Below are 18,085 nucleotides of genomic sequence, written 5' to 3'. Positions count from 1 at the left end.
TTCAGTTTGGGTAAGAGTTCTTGATGCATAGGCTACTGGTCTGCCGCCTTGAAGAATGACTGCGCCAAGACCAAATTTTGAAGCAACACAGAAAGGGTTACTGGCTTAACATCATAGTATCTTAATGTAGGTGGAGTGGCAGTTTTCCGCTTAAGGTCTTCAAATGATTTCTGGTGCTGTTCTGACCAAGACCATGTAACATTTTTGTGCGTCAGCTCTCTCAAAGGTGCTGTCAACTCACTGAAGTCTGGTATAAACTTGCCTCAATATTTGACCATACCAAGAAAACGTAGAGCTTGAACATTATCTGGTGACATCTCGAGAAGATTGGCAGCTTGTTTAGACGGGTCTGGTTGCAAGCCACTAATAGTAAGTAAATGACCTTCATATGTAACTTCTGGTAGTCTGAATTTGCACTTCAGAGGATTGAGCTTTCAGTTCACTTCATGTGCTCTGTCTAGAACTCTCTTAAAGTTTCTGTCATGCTCTGCTTCACCATTGCCTTCAACTAGTAAATTATCTACTATTATGACACAGGGGTAACCCGAAAAAATTTGCTCCATTGCACTCTAAAAGATGTCACTTGCATTATTTATTCCAAATGGCATCCTCATAAATCTATATCTGGCAAACGGGGTGCTGAAAGTAGTCAGTAATGAGGATTTGTGATCAAGCATCACTTACCAAAATTAACTTTTTGCATCTAAGACAAAAACCAGTGGCATTCGGTATTAGGGCTGCGATTTCTTCAACTGTAAGCATTGGATGAGGTCTCTTTAATGCTTTGTTCAAATCTCTTGGGTTAATACATATTCTGATTTCATCTGAGCCTTTTTTGTGAGCTGCTGCCATAGACGATACCAATTTAGTCCAGTTCTGTAACTAGACAGATTACACATTGCTGCACCATTTTATCCAGCTGAGCTTTGACTCTGTCCTGTATGGCTGCTGGAACTTTTCTTGCTGGTCCGACCACTGGACTGACGTTTGGGTCTTATTTCATGTAATATACAACTGGAAGTTTGCCTAGTTTGTCATCGAAAACATCAGCATACTCTGAGAAAATGGCATTGGTGAAATTGGTACTAGGATATGTGCTTATCTGAACAACTTTGATAAAATAAAGCAACTTCATTTTCATACCGTCTCTGAGACACAATAATGGCTGCAGAGGTCTTCAGACTACACAGAATAATAAGCTATAACAGTTATTGGCCAAATATCATGAAAGTACTACTGAGCCTTCGGTTTGAATTTCTTCACCTCCATAAGCAACAAGTTTTGCACAACTGGCCACATTGAGTTGCTTATAAGCTCTCACTTTAGCAAAAGTATCTGCTGACATAATATTACACTTTGAACCAGTGTCTGCTTTGAGCTCTGTGGATTTACCATTGATCTGGGCAGTGCAGATCACTTCATTTCTTGTTAACAAATTCACTGCATCATCCTTTTCACCAACTGCTGATGCACCATCTATGTAGAAAGTGGACTTTTGCAATTCTACTTGATCAGTTTGCTTTCTTGAGTGACCTTTCTTTATAACTGTGTGAGGTTTACTTAATCGGCAAAACTTTTGAAAATGATTCAGTTTTTTTACACTTGTGGCATTGCTGACCAAATGCTAAGCATTTCTGTCTTTTAGACTCATGATTGGCACCACAATTACGACCGTTAACAATAAGGTTGGACTTGGGTTTTGCTGACTCACGCTTGTACTGTACCGACCCTGATGGCGACGATAAGCATGGACTTTTCTTAGAACTTGCTGGAAAACTATGTGGCTTCCCTGGCGAACCAACAGCAGCTGTGGCCACCATGTGCTTAAGCATGTTTCTGTTTGCCACGTTTTACATGTCATCTACATTTGCTCTAGAGCTTGTTGAAACCATACTGTTATCACTTGCAAACATGCTTGTGTGTCTTTCTGTAACTTCATGGATTTGACAAATCTATATAGCTTTGTTCAGTGTTAAATCACTGTCACGAAGCAAAATCTTTCTCAGTGCAGCACTGTTAGTACTACACACAAGCCTGTCCTTTATCATTTTATTTTAAGTCACCAAACTGTTTCTAAGGTCAGTTATATAAGCTGCAAATGTTTCCCCTGGTTTCTGATCTCTTGTGTAAAATAAATGCCTCTCTAATGTAATAATTGTCTGGGGGTTATCGTCTCTGAATTTGAGCTTCAAACACTCGGGGTCTTCCCGTTATTCAGCCAGTACAACAATATGACAGTTTTCACCTTCTCCTTCATATATTGCTGGTGCATACACAAATTAATGCTCTCTTTCTCTGGCCTCTGACCCAACTAGGTTTAGCCAAGTGAATTCCCTAGTGCGTGCATCTTTGTCAAAATAAGCTGCCTGTATAAAAATATTGTACTCTTGCTCGAATATTCTCCAATTCTCTGCAATATTCTGATCAAATATAAGTCGTGAGGGCTTTCAAAATCCATCTGTCAAATTAACACATACCAGTTAAGGGTTTTGTAAATATGCACGAACATACATACATGTACATATGCCAGACATTTATGCCAGTTCTTGTAACTATGCCTAATAGTACAACAAGCCTCTGAATAACTGAACTTTGCGAAATAAGTCTCTCAGGCACTGTAACACTCTTGAAATCACCATACTGTAAGAAATCACCCCTTATCAGTATAAGAAACATTTCAAATAACTGGACTGTGCGAACGAACTGGGCAGGAGAAGCTCAGAGTAAGAAACATTTTGAAGTAATTGCACTTTGTGAATAAACAAACAGCACACTGAATCTTCTCCAAAATGGCGGTGCTTTTCTAAGTAACTCTTTACAGTACAAGACACAAACTGTAATGGTGGCACTTTGCAAATAGACACATCCAGCACAAGAAACTTTTTAGAAATGGTTGTACTTTGACCGTAAGTCACGAAGTAGTTGCAATTTTGCATAATAAAAGATACTTCAGAATAAATGCACAGTAATAAGCACACATTGTAAGCACTTTTACACACTTTGAGATACTTCGAATAACTTTAGTTATGCCCTGAATGCAATATGAAGTCGTAGTTATGCCAGACAGAGCACTTTGCCCAAAACTCATGCAGTCGCCTTACTTTATTTATGCTTACTGTGCCCTTTTTGCCTTTATTATATTTGCTTTGCTCATTTAATCTCTTTTCATGCCCATTTTACTATAAACATACCTGTTTTGCAATTCCGAGGTAATTTGTAACCCTTTATGAGCTTTTCTAACCATCGTTTTATCAAATAACTTAATCTTAAACATTTCGCTTAATCAGTAAACCTTTTGTGCATTTTTTTAAATAATGCGGTTTGTGTCCTTGTAATGCCCAATTTCATCTTTTTTATAAAATAAACTGTGCACTTTTTCCTTACCTTCTTAGTTTACCTTCACTGTTATCTCTGCACCTCGTGGCTGTGAATATCAGTCTCTGGCATCCCTCTTTTGACTCCATGTTGCTTGTCTAGTCAGGACACAATAGGCAAAACTTTGTGGGTTCTGTTCAAGCAGCTTTATTATATACTAACATATTCATTTATTTATTTGCTGTTTGTTAACCCCCATTGGGCCTAAAAGAGCCCTTTTTCAATGGAGACCTGGGGAGAAAAGCTCCAGAAACAATCGTGCAAAAATTATAAAGTGTAAAAGCTCACAAAAACATTATATTATATAAGACAATAGAGATACTGAAAAAATATAAAAGCTCACAAAAATATTATATAAGACATAGAGATATTGAAAAATAATAATTTGTTGTGCCTAATGGCATGACATACTCATCAGTGGGTACATGGGATAACAAATTATTTTGTAGTTCAAAGTCTGCTATTGCCTACAGTATTAAGACAAATAAGGTGGTGTTATAATGGGGAAAATAGTAAGGAGAGTGTATCAGGTGTTAGATTTAGTTTAGTGAGGAAATCTAGAAGGGGTGGGGGGAGTTAGGAAGGGTGAGAGCAGGAGCATTCCCATTTAGATGAGAGATAGGACTGAAGTAAAGTCTTAAAATGAGAGTGGTTCTGCGTAATTCAGATTTGGGGTGGAAGTGAGCTCCATTTGTGTGCTAGAGAGAATGACAGTAATTAGTTGCCCAGGCGTACATGAAGGTTTGTATGCTTCAAAGACATTCTGATTTTTGGATCTGAGTGATCTATCAGGTATATACAGGGAGAGTATGGAGGAGGGGGAGGGGTAGTTAGTGGGCCTGAATACAAGATTGTGGACAGTTTTGAGTTTAATGTAAGAGAGAGTTGGGGAGTTCTAGCCAATTCAAGGAGTATAGGGCATCACAGTGGTGAGAGTAGGACTTAGAGCTGGTAGCAAACTTACAAATTTTATTATAACAGGATTCAAGTTTTGTCTTTAGGGAGGATTGTAGGTTAGTTAGGAGAGGAGCACCGTACTCAAGAGAGGGAAGGAGGTAAGTGACAGCAAGGGTATGCTTGGTTGAGGGGGTGAGGTACCGATCATGTCGATACAGCATACCGAGCTTCTGGTGAGTTTTCTTTATATTAGTATGTATGTGATGTCAAACTTTAGTTGTTTATCGATAAGGACACCTAGTAACTTGGTATGGGGGACTATTTCGATGGGAGTTTTGTTTTGGCCTACTATAGTGAAGGAGTTTTTTGTCAATATTGGTGTTTTTAATGGAGTAAATAGGATGATTTTAGTTGTGGTTGCATTGTGAGCTAGGTAATTGTTAGCATCCAAGTTTCAGTACTAGAGAAGGTGTCTTGAATTATTTGTATGAGTTTGGAGAGTGATTTTGCAGAATAGATAATGGTAGAGTCATCTGCGTATTGGACAAGATTGGCATTTGGGAGACAGTGATGGAAGTTAGTAAAGATGTTAAATAGTAGGGGACACAAGATAGAGCCCTGGTGTACACCTGTTGGAGTATGGAGGTAGGAAGACGTAGATTTTTCCACTTGACGGCCTGCTGATGGTTTGAGAGATAGCTGGAGAACCAGTTTATGGTAGACTGGGAAAGGTTGAAATGGGACAGAAGTAAGTGATGGGAGACTGTGTCAAAAGCTTTTATATAAGTCAAAGAGAAGGGTTGCTACTATATTGCCTGAGTCGCAAGCACGGTTGATATCAAGGAGGGATAGAAGGGCAGTAGTGGTGCTGTGTTCGTGTCTAAATCTGTGTTGAGTGGGGGTCAGCAAGTGATTGTCGATTAAGTAGGGTAAGTGTTACAGATGAATACACTTTTCAAGAATCTTGAATATAGAGGGGAGAGAAGGGCTATCGGACGGAAATTGGAGATGTTGTAATTGGTGCCACCTTTATGAAGGGGAATAATAAAAGGCTTTCTCCCAGAGGAGGGGTACATATGATTCTTGAATGGAGCGATTGATAAGAATGCAGATGGGCAGAGCCATGCCATCAGCAGCAAGCTTGAGGAAGTTGGAGGGTAGATTATCTGGGGCATTAAAACATGCTTTTAATTTGTGTAATATTTTTTTTATGGTATTAACTGGGATGTGTTTGAGAGTGAAGGAAGGGAGGTGACTGGAATTAGTTGGAGAAGAGGGGGGTTGGGAGGGTGAAGAGGTAGGAGCTAAGACATTGTTGCGGAAAGATGTGGTGAGCTTGGCTGTAGAAGCTATAAAAAGAGGAGTTGAATTGAGAGGCAGTGATATGATCTGGAGAGCTAGGATCTGGGCAAGGATTGTCATTTCAACCAGGACTAAGGAGGGCAGAGATACTACTACAAAACTTTTTGGGATTGGATTTGTGATTGTTTTGGAGTTTGAATTAGTAGGATTTTCTAGCCGCCGCTAATTGTTTTTTGACTTTATTGCGGAGTTGTTTGTATTCGGTTAGTGAGTTAGATGTTTTGCATTTCCAGGTTTATCTCGGAGATGCATGAGGGTTATGGAGTCTTTGCAGAGCCAGGGAGTAATTTTTGTTTCAACTCTTTTAGTTCTTAGAGGAGCAAAGCTGTTTAGTAGGTTAATGAATGAAGTATTAAAATTTGAAACAGCATTGTCGAGAGGTAGAGTTTTGAGGGGGGTCCAGTTCATGTGTTTTAAGCAGTCAGAGAAGGAGGGTTAAAGTTAGTGAGGGTACGGGTTGTTATATAATTATATTGAAGGTGGAGAGAGGAAGATGAACGACATGCAAAGGTGGGAAGGTGATCACTAAGGGAATCTGGTAAGGTCCCACTCTCAGAAATATTGTTGGGGTGAGATACTTGTATCCAGTCAAGAGTGCTGCCTGGAGACGTGTCTTTATTAGGTCTAGTGGGAGAGTTGATTAGTTGGGTGAATTGAATAGGTTTATATTTTGAGCAGTAGAGGCTGAGAGAATGGAGGTCCAGTTAATGTTCACATCGCCTAGGATTATAGTTTCATTATGTATGTTAGAAGCGAACCAAGAGAGAATATCTTCAAGAATTGGGATATTATTTCCAGGTGGAATATACAGGGATGCTGTGCATATGTTTTTGTGGTTGTTTATTTTTAGGAGGGCAAGGGTTAGTTTCACTGTAGTGATTTGGGGTAATGGATTAGTGTAGGGAGTCACTGTTAGAGAGGAGAAGAGCACGGCTACTCCACCACCTTTCTTTTGGGATTGAGGCTTAATACTTTAACTTAGATAAACGTATAAACAAACTAGCTATTACATTCATACATGTTCACTCTGTGGCTGCACTCTCAAAATGGCACTGAGTACAGCACGTGCTCGCTATTTATATATGTACCCTCAGTCCTTAAAACACTTCTTAACGACACAGCACACTGTTCTACAGATGCACTGCACTTATTTATGAGATATGCAGTGTAGAAGGCTTTCTTTCCCACTATGAGGACACAGTGATTGAAGTTTAAATTGCTATTAACCTGTGTCCCCAAGTATTGTACCACTGGGTTTGAGCTTAGAGGTGTGCTAGCTATATCAAAATTAGAAGGGGCTACTTCTTTGCCAAAGGGGATAATGAGGCATTTTTTGCATTTAGTTTTAGCCCGTGGCTTTGGCACCAGTCATTTGTCTTTGTCAGTCCCTTCTGTAATATGTAGACATCGCTGGGGGACGATTGCACTCAGTTTACAGGTGTCTGCAAACTTGGTAAGCCACAGGCCATCTACTTTTGCCTGGACTTCAGAGAAATAGATTCCAAACAGCAGAGGGCCCATTATAGATCCTTGTGGTATTACTACTACTGGTCTACTGGTGGAAGTGGACTCCCCAACTTTGACACTGCCCAGTGAGCTAGTTTGGCTACCCAGCTAGTGACATATGGGTTAATCCCCAGTTTTTTAGTTTCTCCAAATCTTTTGGGTTTCTAATACCATGACAAGAATGGACCCCATTCCTAAGTCAAAGTACGATGGAAATTCATGAAATTTAGTATTGTTTATCTTTCTTTATTTTTTTAAACCCGTTGCTCCTACTACTGTTGGGACTGTCTGGGTATCTTTCTTCCACATTGCTCTAGTTTCTGCTTGTAAATCCTGATATTTTATGAGTTTGTCTCTCTGTACACAGAACACTGTAGTCACTGGGTGTGCCGATTTCATTGAATGCTACTTTTGTTGTCTTTTCTGGACCACTATATCTGTTTTTGTTTCATCTGTCTTTTGAACTGTTGGCAATGGATGATTCCATGTGATGTAAACTTCATCATTTTCTGTGATGCTTTGTGGTTGATGTTTCCAGTGTTTTTCAGCCACTTCATTACTATAATGTTTGCATAATCCCCAGTGCAACATTCTCACCACATTATGCCTTTCAGTATACAGTCCTTCTGCCATTAGTAGGTTGCAGCCAGCAATGAGGTGTGCAACTGTTTCTAATTCTGTTTTACAAAACCTACATTTGTCTGTTTCTCCCATGTGTTCAATGGTCTTTGCAAACCAGTGTGTGTGTAGCCCACTATCTTGTGCCACCAATATTAACTTTTCATCTCTTGGTTTGAATTTGCGTCTCCTTAGCCATTCCTGTGTTCATTCCTGATCAACATGAGGTTTTTCTAAAAGTTTTCTATATTTGCAACTATATTTATGCATTTTCCATATTTCTTGCTTCTCTTCTGGTCCATCACTTTATATTCTTTATTTTGTTTTTTGGTACATTCAGTTGCTGCCAGATTTTTATCCACCTGTGGATTGATTTCTATTCCAGCATGATGCCAATATGCTTCAGCTAGCCTAAGCAGGGAAGTAATCTTAGATTTATTTTCCTCATGTTTCAAAACTTTCACTACATTTGGGTCCTGTGAGGTCAGCAGATATGTGTGGAGTCCCACAATTGCAGATCTATACATGTAATCAATTTCAAGAAAGCCCATCTGTCCTTCAGAATGAGGAATATATAATCTTGGTATGCACTGATTTTTTATAAATAATTTGGTGATCATGAAGCATCCTTCTTGGCTTCCTATCTAATCTATGTCCAACACCTTTTGGGTCGGACCAGTCAGTCGCTCCAAAACTGTAAGTTAGGACAGGAAGAACAAATTGGTTTATAGCTTGGATTTTGTTCCTAGATGTCATTGCTGTTTTCAGGATTAATTTAAGTCTTCTAAGTACTCCTTACTACATTTTATTTACATTTGTTCATGTTTTATTATTGATCTTTCGTCAGTTCCCAAATATTTATACACTCCCTCTTGCTCAAGTTCATTTATATTACATTCTTGTCACAAATATTTTCTTGATGCTGCAGTTTTCCTGCTTTAAAGGTTGCTTTTGCACATTTATCAAGACCAAATGTCATTCTTATATCATCTGAAAAAGTTTTAACAACTTGCAGTTCAGTTCCTCATATGATGAGCTATACAGTTTCAAATGTTCCCCAGCTGGGAGAGTTTCTCAATGATCCCTGAATGGGGAATTGTCAGACACCTTGGCTAAATCAAGATAAGTGGTATGTACTGCTTTTCTCTCAAGGGCTTTGGTGACCCTCTTAAAGAAAGTCCACCAGGTTTAATAAGCAAGATCCACTCTTGACAAAACCAGACTGGGTTGGGTCAGGAGTTTGAAGGTTACCTATGTCCTGGTTGATAAGGTCCATGATGATTCTTTCCATGGCCTTGCAAGTAAGGCTGGTCAGGTTAATGGGTCTATAATTCCCAGAGTCTGTTGCTGGACCCCTTCTGTGCAAGGGGATTACTGTTGCTGTTCTTCACTCTGCTGGAACAAAGCCAGTGCTCGGGCTGTGATGAAAGGGAATGCTAATTGGTTCCACTAGGTCTTGTTTTAGATTGTTTATATCACAGTTATATGACAAAGGTCAAATAATTCAATAATAATCAGAAGCAAATTTTATCCATACAGATTTTATAACATTGTTTAGGCTTACAGATTGTTGAAAATAAATTCTTTAATTACTTATTTGTTAGGCTTGCAGAAGAGCCAGTGACTGTTGCAGCACTCACTGTGTACAAGGTAGATGATCTAGCTGTAAACAAAGCTGTTCACCAGTCTAAGGAGAGACGCACACATACACAGACATTCACCCAGCACACAAACTTCACAGTCAGTTTGAAGGAATACCAGTTCACCTACAGGTTGTTGTCATTGGTATGCAGGAGGAAAGTCAGGTAACAGGCAGATGCCCATTCAAACACAGGGGAGGGGAGGACATGCAAAATCCACCCAAAAGACACTACAGCTGAGAACACACTGAAAAGCCTAGCAGCTTGAAGAAGCACTAACAGCTGCCCCACTGTGCCATCTTTAAATATTAGGACAGAGTGCCGCCATTTTCACATGAAAACTGCATTATCTGTCTCAAAATTAATTCTTCATGCAAAACATTAACAATCAGAGTTAGCTTCATAGATGACCAAAGCCGCCTTAAGATTTATCTTACCTGTCATGTGTCCATTAATATATTTCACAAAAATTGGGTAAGGTATCTGTGTTGGTGAATGCTTGTCTCCCTTCAACACATTTAAGTTTAATTCTCTGTGTAGTAGTTGTTGATGGTGTCAACTTATTAAGCAATTTTGTAAAGTACACAGTTGCATTTTAATCCACTGAAGAAATGTAGTCTTCCTAATAGAGACCTTACTTTTGTTTTGCTAAGAGTGACACTGACACTCTTTGAACCTGTGTTTTCACTTTCCTCAAAGGTCTTATGTTTGAAGGCAATTTTTGTTATGGCAGTTACCTCAGAAGTGATTATTGAAGTTCCTTGTGTGTTAGAACCTTACACAGTATTTGATAATGATTTGACTGGTTAATATCTACAATTCCCTATTTACACATGAGTGTCCATTTTCTGATGACCTGTTTTATGCTTTACAAGATTCTATGGAATCAGGAGCCTGCCTTGGCAGCCAGTTTGTGCAGGGCATTGGAGAACGTTCTGGACAGGAAGCCAGCCAGGCATAGACTTCACACTGCCACTAGCAGACTGCACATACATGTCTGTATGCTTTGGAAAATGCCATTTCATTTGCTGCATGTCTGTAGGAGGCATAAATAAACTTGATCACTTGGAGAAAACACAAGCAGACTGGGAGGGGCACACAGACTCTCTACAGAAGGCACACCATCCAATAGTCAAAACAGAAAGCCCTTTTGAAGTGATGACACTACTTACTGTACAACCCAAGACTGCAACAAATTTAAAACTCCAGCTTTCTTCTTTTTATCCTTAGCAACAGAATGAGTTGCAAGTACATGATCCCTGGTTACTACTTTTTGCTTACATTTCCAAAGCAAAATAGTAGAAGCTAATGAGAACTACTTTCTTTCCTTTTCACCTAATATGGGACTTAGTCGAACAAATCTCTTGAAGTTGCATTGCTGGTAGTGTAGTTTTTTGGTACAATTCTGTGGGCAAGTCTTCTCAGGAACTTATCAAGGGGAATTCTTAATGGATGTTGCTGCCACTGCAGCACTCTGAGGATTTTTGAGAGTTTTAACCCAGAAGTTAGGCACTTGATTTGCCCCCACACGTTTGCCAAGCATTACAAATTGGAATGCATTTTTATCAATAGAGATGATTTTACTAGAAAGTTTATCCAAGGAATGTTACCTGTGGCCGCTACCTAGTTTTGACTTTATTGCGTTGCATTCTAACCAGACAAGTTAAAATCTTTAAAGACAGGAATGATATATTGAAGTATGAATAGTGGATGATTTATTCATTCTGTTTTAACAGTTCTAGATGACCCCATACCCTTAGCTATGTATCTGATCAGTTTTTCTTATCTGTTTCCGTTGTTGGTCCCGAGTCTGTGTAGTAGTATGAATTTTATTTTTGGTGGACTGAATGGTGACCATAACTTACTCAGACTTGTGTAGCTAACTACATTATATGTAAACAGTGAAGCTGTGACACCATATATCTTGACTATTAGTATTTTTGAACCCAGTGTGTTAGTAATTGATTCCTCCTCAGAGAGGCTACCTGTCTGTTTGCCACTTGCTGCTGCTATGAGGCACACAGACTGACCAACTATAGTTCATTCTTTACTGGACCGAGTAAGAGGTTGCATGTGCTGAGTCTGTTATACTTGTATGATTTTGGTTTCTCCAGAGAGGGCTGGGATATCTCTTTCTGATGGACAAAAGCTGATAGTCTAGAGGCTCTGACTGTTAGTTTGGATAATGTTGAGTCACAACCATCCTCGAGAAGGTCTGTAACACAGACGTGTTAAAAACTCTGAAGACATTGGTGATTACGCCATCTACATTAATAGTGAAAACCTCATGCAACTACACTGCTTTAAAGGCAGAGACTGTCGCAGCAGAACAGACACACACCTCTTCCAGTCATATCATTTTATTTGTAACCTGAAGTCTGCAAATTATGTATGGTTCATTATGTTTGGACAGCTTATGAAGTTGCTATGGATAGTGTATTGTGCTGGCTATTAGCTATTACAGTAAAATTATTAGTTAAGTTACTTGTTTCTCAGAAGAATGGAGACTGGGGACAGCATTGTGAGGCGAATATCCTAATGCGTGCCTGAGGTGCAGGGGGGGGGGGCACTCTTCTGCTCCTTTTAAAGAGCAGGCCAGATGACAGCTGATGAATGATGAGTGTAAAAACAGTCGTTATTCAATTGCAAATCTTTCTCTCAAATTTTTACTGTTGTAGTGAGTATCTCAAACAGGATACTTTTTTGCCTTTGTGTAGGCCATGGCAGCAAGAATTGCAAATGATATGCTGCATTTAACTACTCCAGCCTGTTTGGAAAAAAAAAAGTTTTTTTTTTTTTCCTAGACAGACTGTAAGGTAAGGAAAAGTCTTTGAAAAACAAAGGCATTTTTCATAGTCTTGGAATTGCAAAGGGGATAGAAAGAGAATGCACCTGACCACACAGAATAGGTGATTTCCTCTTTTACATCTTCAGAGTAATTGTAATGTATGTCGCTTATAAGGTCTAAACAAACATATTTGCTCCTTTGAGACAGGCTAGTAGTATGTCTGACAAGGTGTTACTGGTCATTAATTAAAACAGTGGCACCCCTGTCATAATTCTTTTTTGTATTTCCACTTTTAATCTGCAGAGTAAATATTGTGGAGTGGTGGTTTGGATTGATAACACGATCTTCACATTGTCAGGCTGTAGTTTTCTTCTGCTTGTCTTTCCTATAGATATTCCCTGATGATGTATATTGTGTCAACATTGCTTCTCTTTGTCATTGTTTTGGGCTCCATTTAGAAATTAATGATGTCTATAATTGCACTCCCAGAATCGACTGGCTGTCAGATTGATCTTCTTTTAATTATATAAAAAAAAAGGGGGGGTGTTCTTCTTTAAGAATGCCCTTTGTGTCCAGTCACACAGACGCTTCTGCGTCTGTGCTACCGATGGTTAACAACTTCATCTTCAGCGTCCATGCGGAATTTGAATTCCAGAAGACGTTTGGACTGCGGGTGAATGTACAAGTGAGAGGTAGGTGTGTGCGTGTGTTTGTGTTCGAGGAGTGTGTGTGTAAGAAACGGGTATTGGAGTGTGGATGTAAGAAGTAGGTAGGGAGGAAGGGGTGTGTATGCCTGTATGCAAGAAGTAGGTAGGTAAAGGTAGGGGTGTGTTTATGTGCAAGTAAGAGGGGAGGTAGGAATGTGTGTAAGAGTGGGGGTTCATACCATACCTCGCAATTATCCAAATTTTTGCCTCATACTTTGTTTCTCATAAAATTGTGTTTTTCTGGCAAATCATTGAGGACTTAAGTTAGAAAATAATGGCAGACATTTGAGTTTTAGACTTCATATCCTCAGAAATTGCATAGTAATGCAAACCTTGTTGTTCCGTCCACTTTCTAAGCAGGTAGGGGGATGTATGTGTGTTTGATACCTCTCAGTTGTACAGGTTTTCACAGGATGTGAGATATTTGCCTTTTATCTTCTGGGGGGGGGAGTTAACAAATCACTGGGAAAAGCTGATTAAAGTTACTAAATAATGACATGCATTAGAATTTCAGACTTTATATCCTTCAGAAAATGCATTCTAACACAAATCCTGTTGTTCTAGCAACTTTCTAAATGTGTCCCTAGTTTTGGGCCTTTGTCCACAACATTATAGCAGGCTTTCTCCACATTTCTTGTGCTAAGAGATTGAGAGGTGTGTGTGTCTGTGTCTGTAAGAGGGAGGTAGCATACCCCTCAGCTGTACAGGATTTTGCAGAATGTCCAGATTTGTGCCCATATTCCTCCTAAAAAGATTGAAGTTGCTAAATAATGACAGACATTTCAGTTTTAGATGTCATACCCTTTAGGAAAATGCATACTAACGCAAATCCTGTTATTCTAGCAATTTTCTCAGTTCTTGAGAGAAATATTTATAATATGTCCCTATTTATTTTAGGCTTTGTCCTGATTTCTTGCACTAAGAGGTTGAGGTGTGTGTGAGTGAAATGTCCTAGTTAAGAGTTAGCAGGTGGAATTTATTTTCAAGTACATTTTCAAGGAATTGTGAGCTTCAAGGGAAGAGAAGTTTGCTGCTGCTTATGCTAAGTTGTATTAAAATGTGCAACTGTTTTGTTTAGCAAACGGTATCACTATTGTGGTATAGAATTTTAAAGTAGTTTTAGTAGCACAGCAGGTAGCATACTTGCATCTTGATGTAGAGGGCTGTAGGTTCTACTCCCACAGCATGTATATTTGTATTTTAAGGAGGTGGGGTGATGCATTCCTGAGTATGTCCTCCTTTGAATGCGATGCCTAGTAACTATGAACCTGTTTTTCAGCTTGCCACCCATTCCCTATTGCAATATACCACCTTACAATTTTTTTAGATGTAACATAGGCAATTTATTCTACAAGGGCAGCAGGCACTGAATTTGTAGATGAAACCCTGAAATATAAAGTTGTTTTCTAGCAACAACCTCTTTTAGTTTCAGATCTCTTTAATGTGGAATTATTCAGATTACTTTTACTTCTGCAGAGATACTGCGGTGGTGGTGCTGTGGTAATGTTGTTGCCTCACAATAAGACGTTGTCCTGTTCGATTCCCAGCTAGAGCGTCTTTTGTGTGGAGACATGCGTGAATGGGCATACCTTCATTGAAGGTTGTGCCTCAGGGCCGGCAACTTGGCACGTAAAAATCTACTGCCAATCATTAGCGGACCAGAGTTCCGCTGTGGCGACCCCTAACCGGGAAAAGCCGAAACTACTTTTACTTCTGCAGAGATTGTGCATATTAACTGATATTGGTGGGTTGTAATGATAGAAGTTTGAATGACCTGTTATGGTTGAAGTGTTCTGAATTGGGCAGTTTGTCATTATAGGTTCATATGTTTTGTTTCATTGCTTACTGGAAAAATGTTCAAAACTATCAATTTAAAACATACACTAACAAGTGATGATACAAGGGATATAATTAAATTATTATATATTAGATTTAATAGAATCAGGAAGGTGAATCAAATAACTTTTGCATGGTCCCAAAAATGTGTGCAAGGGGCCTATGATTTGAAAACAGCCCAAAAGTAAACTTAACCCTCCACTGGCCAGATGCATTTTCTTTGAATGTGGGTTTCAATGCTGTTTCAGTGAATGTGAGTTTCAAAGGTAGAGAAGTTTTAATTCTAAGTCTGTTTTAATTGTAAGACTATTCCTTTGTCTAGCAAATGTCTATCAGTGATTGTGCTATACAATTTGAAATAAAACTAAATTAAATCCAAATATCTGTAATCATTGACAAAATAAAGCATAAAACTGTATGCACACTGAGAGTTTTGAACAGTGTTTATGGCAACTGAGGAGAAATAGCCAAGTAATGGGACACTGGAATGGCTGGTGGGGGGGCTGAGTTGGTGGGGGTTCTGGGTTTGTACCCCGTGCAAAAAATCCTGCAGGCTCCCTTGCTATAAGAATGTGTTTTTTAAGGAGTACACGCATTTCTGCATGACCAGACTGAACCAATAGCATTTTTCATTGAGTTGTCCAAGAACTTCTTTCAGACCATGCTAACCAGCATCTAGGAAGTCCAGTCATGCTCTCTCTTTATGTTAAAATCCATCTTTCTGACTTGTACTCAGAGGCTGATAATTTGAGGTCATCAGTTTTCCCCCATTATAACGAAGAGTCTTGAGTTTGAAGCACCTATGGAGGAGTTAGTGTTCATTAAGATTTTTTAACCTTCCTCTTCTGGTAATGGAATTTAACATTGGAGATTCTCCTCTTCTGTCCCTACCCATCAGTACCATCACACAAAAAATGCCAGATCTTCAAACCTGTCGTAGTCAACACAATGTTCTCTGGACATTTTGTATGTTTAGGCATTGCATCTCCCATTCATTATGAACAACTTCGGTGTGCTTTTTTCAAGATTTCTAGGATGCCTTTTCTTTGGTGTGTTACATCTTATAGGTTGGTACTAGGCTATCGGCCCTAGGGCCTATACAAGCCTAGCCATAACAATTCCCTGGCTATTTCTTCCCACAGTATTTACTTCCATAGACCCCTGTCTAGCAGTGCAACTGACGTGATTCTCGGGGTGAATTTTCTATCTCCCATCCAGTGATCAAGGTTCCTTTTGAAGACGGCCAAAGAGGTGCTCTGCTTGACATGTATGGGCAGTCTATTCCAGAGTCTGGGTAGTCTCTGGATCAGAAACCTATCCCTCCAGCATGTTTTGTTCATTGTGATGACAGGGTTTAGACCCTGGAGCATGGTCTCTGAGGGATTGGGATTTCTTTAAGTGTAGTATGTCCAACAGCTCTGAGTTTGACATGGCCTTGTATGTTATGCAGAGATCGCCTCTGAGTAGACGTTATGTGACCGAATGTAGGTGGAGTTTTTTTAGACTGTCAGCATAGGGCATCTGCTTTAGGCTTGTGATTCTTTTAGTGAGGTATTTCTGCGGCCTTTCCAGTTGCAGATGTCTTGAGCAGTACATACCAAACAGGGCATTGTATTCTATAATGTGTCTAATGAGGGATGAGTACAGTGGGACAATGACCTCCTTTTTTCAGGATGAAAAGCCCTTAGGGCACAGGTGGAAAGTGATCTGGGAAATTCAAGGAGATGAAAAGAGATGTTCAAGATAAAGCATTCCTTACAGAAGCCTTTTTCAGAGGTGGAATAGTAGAAGTGCTAGAAAATAAAGTCTTAGAAATCTACAGGAGCAGAGATTATCATCTACTATGTGTAATCTTTTAGGTGACAATTACAGAAATGTCTTTCACACTAGCTTTTGTCAACAGTGTCATAAAACCAAGTTTCAACTCACAGGTGGTGGTATCATCGTGGAATGGCTAACTTTCCTTTTTATTTAATGTTAACTGCGGTAGCGTTGTCGCCTCACAGTAAGACGTTGTCCTGTTCGATTATCAGTTAGAGCGTCTTCTGTGTGGAGACATGTGTGAATGGGTGTACCTTCGTTGGAGGTTGTTCGTCAGGGCCGGCAACTCGGCACGTAGAAATCTACTGCCAATCATTAGCGGACCGGAGTTACACTGTGGCAACCCCTAAGCCGAAAGACACAACAACATCATCATTTTTTTTTGGGGGGGGGGGAGTACTTATCCCCATGGACCTTTTTCAGGCTCAGCCCGGGAGCAGTGCATGGTTAATACAATTATAATAAAATTCATATTCATATTTATATTGTGCAAATGGTGCAAGTAAAACTAACTACAGAAACATACATTTTCTTCAGCTTATTCTTTCTTCCATATTAATTGTTTTAAATGGTTTTGGAATGTGGCACATATTTATTAATTTATATTTTGTATGTTTTAGTAAACGCAGTTTTAAGTGTGTATTTTTTAAAAACAGTTTTTAATGAGGTGTACTTTGTGATTGGTTATGGGTATTGAATTTAGTATAAATTAAGGCACAAATAAGTGGTATGCATTCATCGAAGAAGTCCTTACAGTGACGGAAACCCAATTTTAAAGTTGTGAGCGTTCATGTGGTTTATTGTCTGCCTATGTCATTTTATTCTGTAATTAAAGAATTACACTCGGCAGTGTGGTGTTTCCTTCCAAAGTGCTCTTTTTAACTGTTTTAAACTAGACATAAGGGCATGTGCACATGCGCACCACCTTCTGTAGCCCTTATTGTAATTCTAACGTGCAATCAATCATGCAGACACACACAAATCCCAAACAAGTACATCTGTCTCCATGCCTAGCCGTTGCTCTAGCCCTAACCATTACACACACACACAAACACAAAATCCCATTTCTGAAACTGTCTTGACAAAGAAAAGTTTCAGCACTACTGCACACTCCCACTTACCTTACAGATCCAAAATTCAGCTATCTCAGTGCCCAGCAAAACACACCATTCAGCCCTATTAATCACACAAAAATAGTCTATGATTAAGTGAACATGTGAACAAACATGCTGTACCCATCCCTTTAGACACCTAGCATTCAATAGTGCCATCATAATGTTGTACGTATCTGAGTTTATGTAGGAATGACTACTAGGGGGACTCTGCCTAAAAAGTATGGGGGCAGGAAATGCCTTAGCCTGTATGTGGAAATGCTGGAATGAGAGTGTAAGCCATCCCTGGCAAAATGGGATGTCCCATGTACGATCTCCTCCCAGGCCAAGACGTACTTGATCCCCTTAGAGTGACACCAAGTACTTGGCTAGTTTTAAAGCCATTTATCTTGTCTTGGTATCTAGATATCTTTCTTAATGAAG

The 18,085-nt window shown here is 39.4% G+C and overlaps 1 protein-coding gene across 1 annotated transcript in view; it reads left to right on the top strand.

The window, feature by feature from the left end:
• The window catches only part of DIAPH1 (diaphanous related formin 1), a 2,838,381-nt gene that overhangs the window by 2,166,749 nt on the left and 653,547 nt on the right, over window positions 1–18,085 (top strand). The gene's annotated exons all lie outside the window — the stretch shown is intronic.

Source organism: Protopterus annectens, chromosome 4.part0 (assembly GCF_019279795.1).
Source record: "Protopterus annectens isolate FY-2018-M chromosome 4.part0, PAN1.0, whole genome shotgun sequence".
NCBI lineage: Eukaryota > Metazoa > Chordata > Ceratodontiformes > Protopteridae > Protopterus > Protopterus annectens.
The sequence above is the reverse complement of the archived record's forward strand: the minus strand, read 5'-3'. Positions and strand labels throughout refer to the sequence as shown.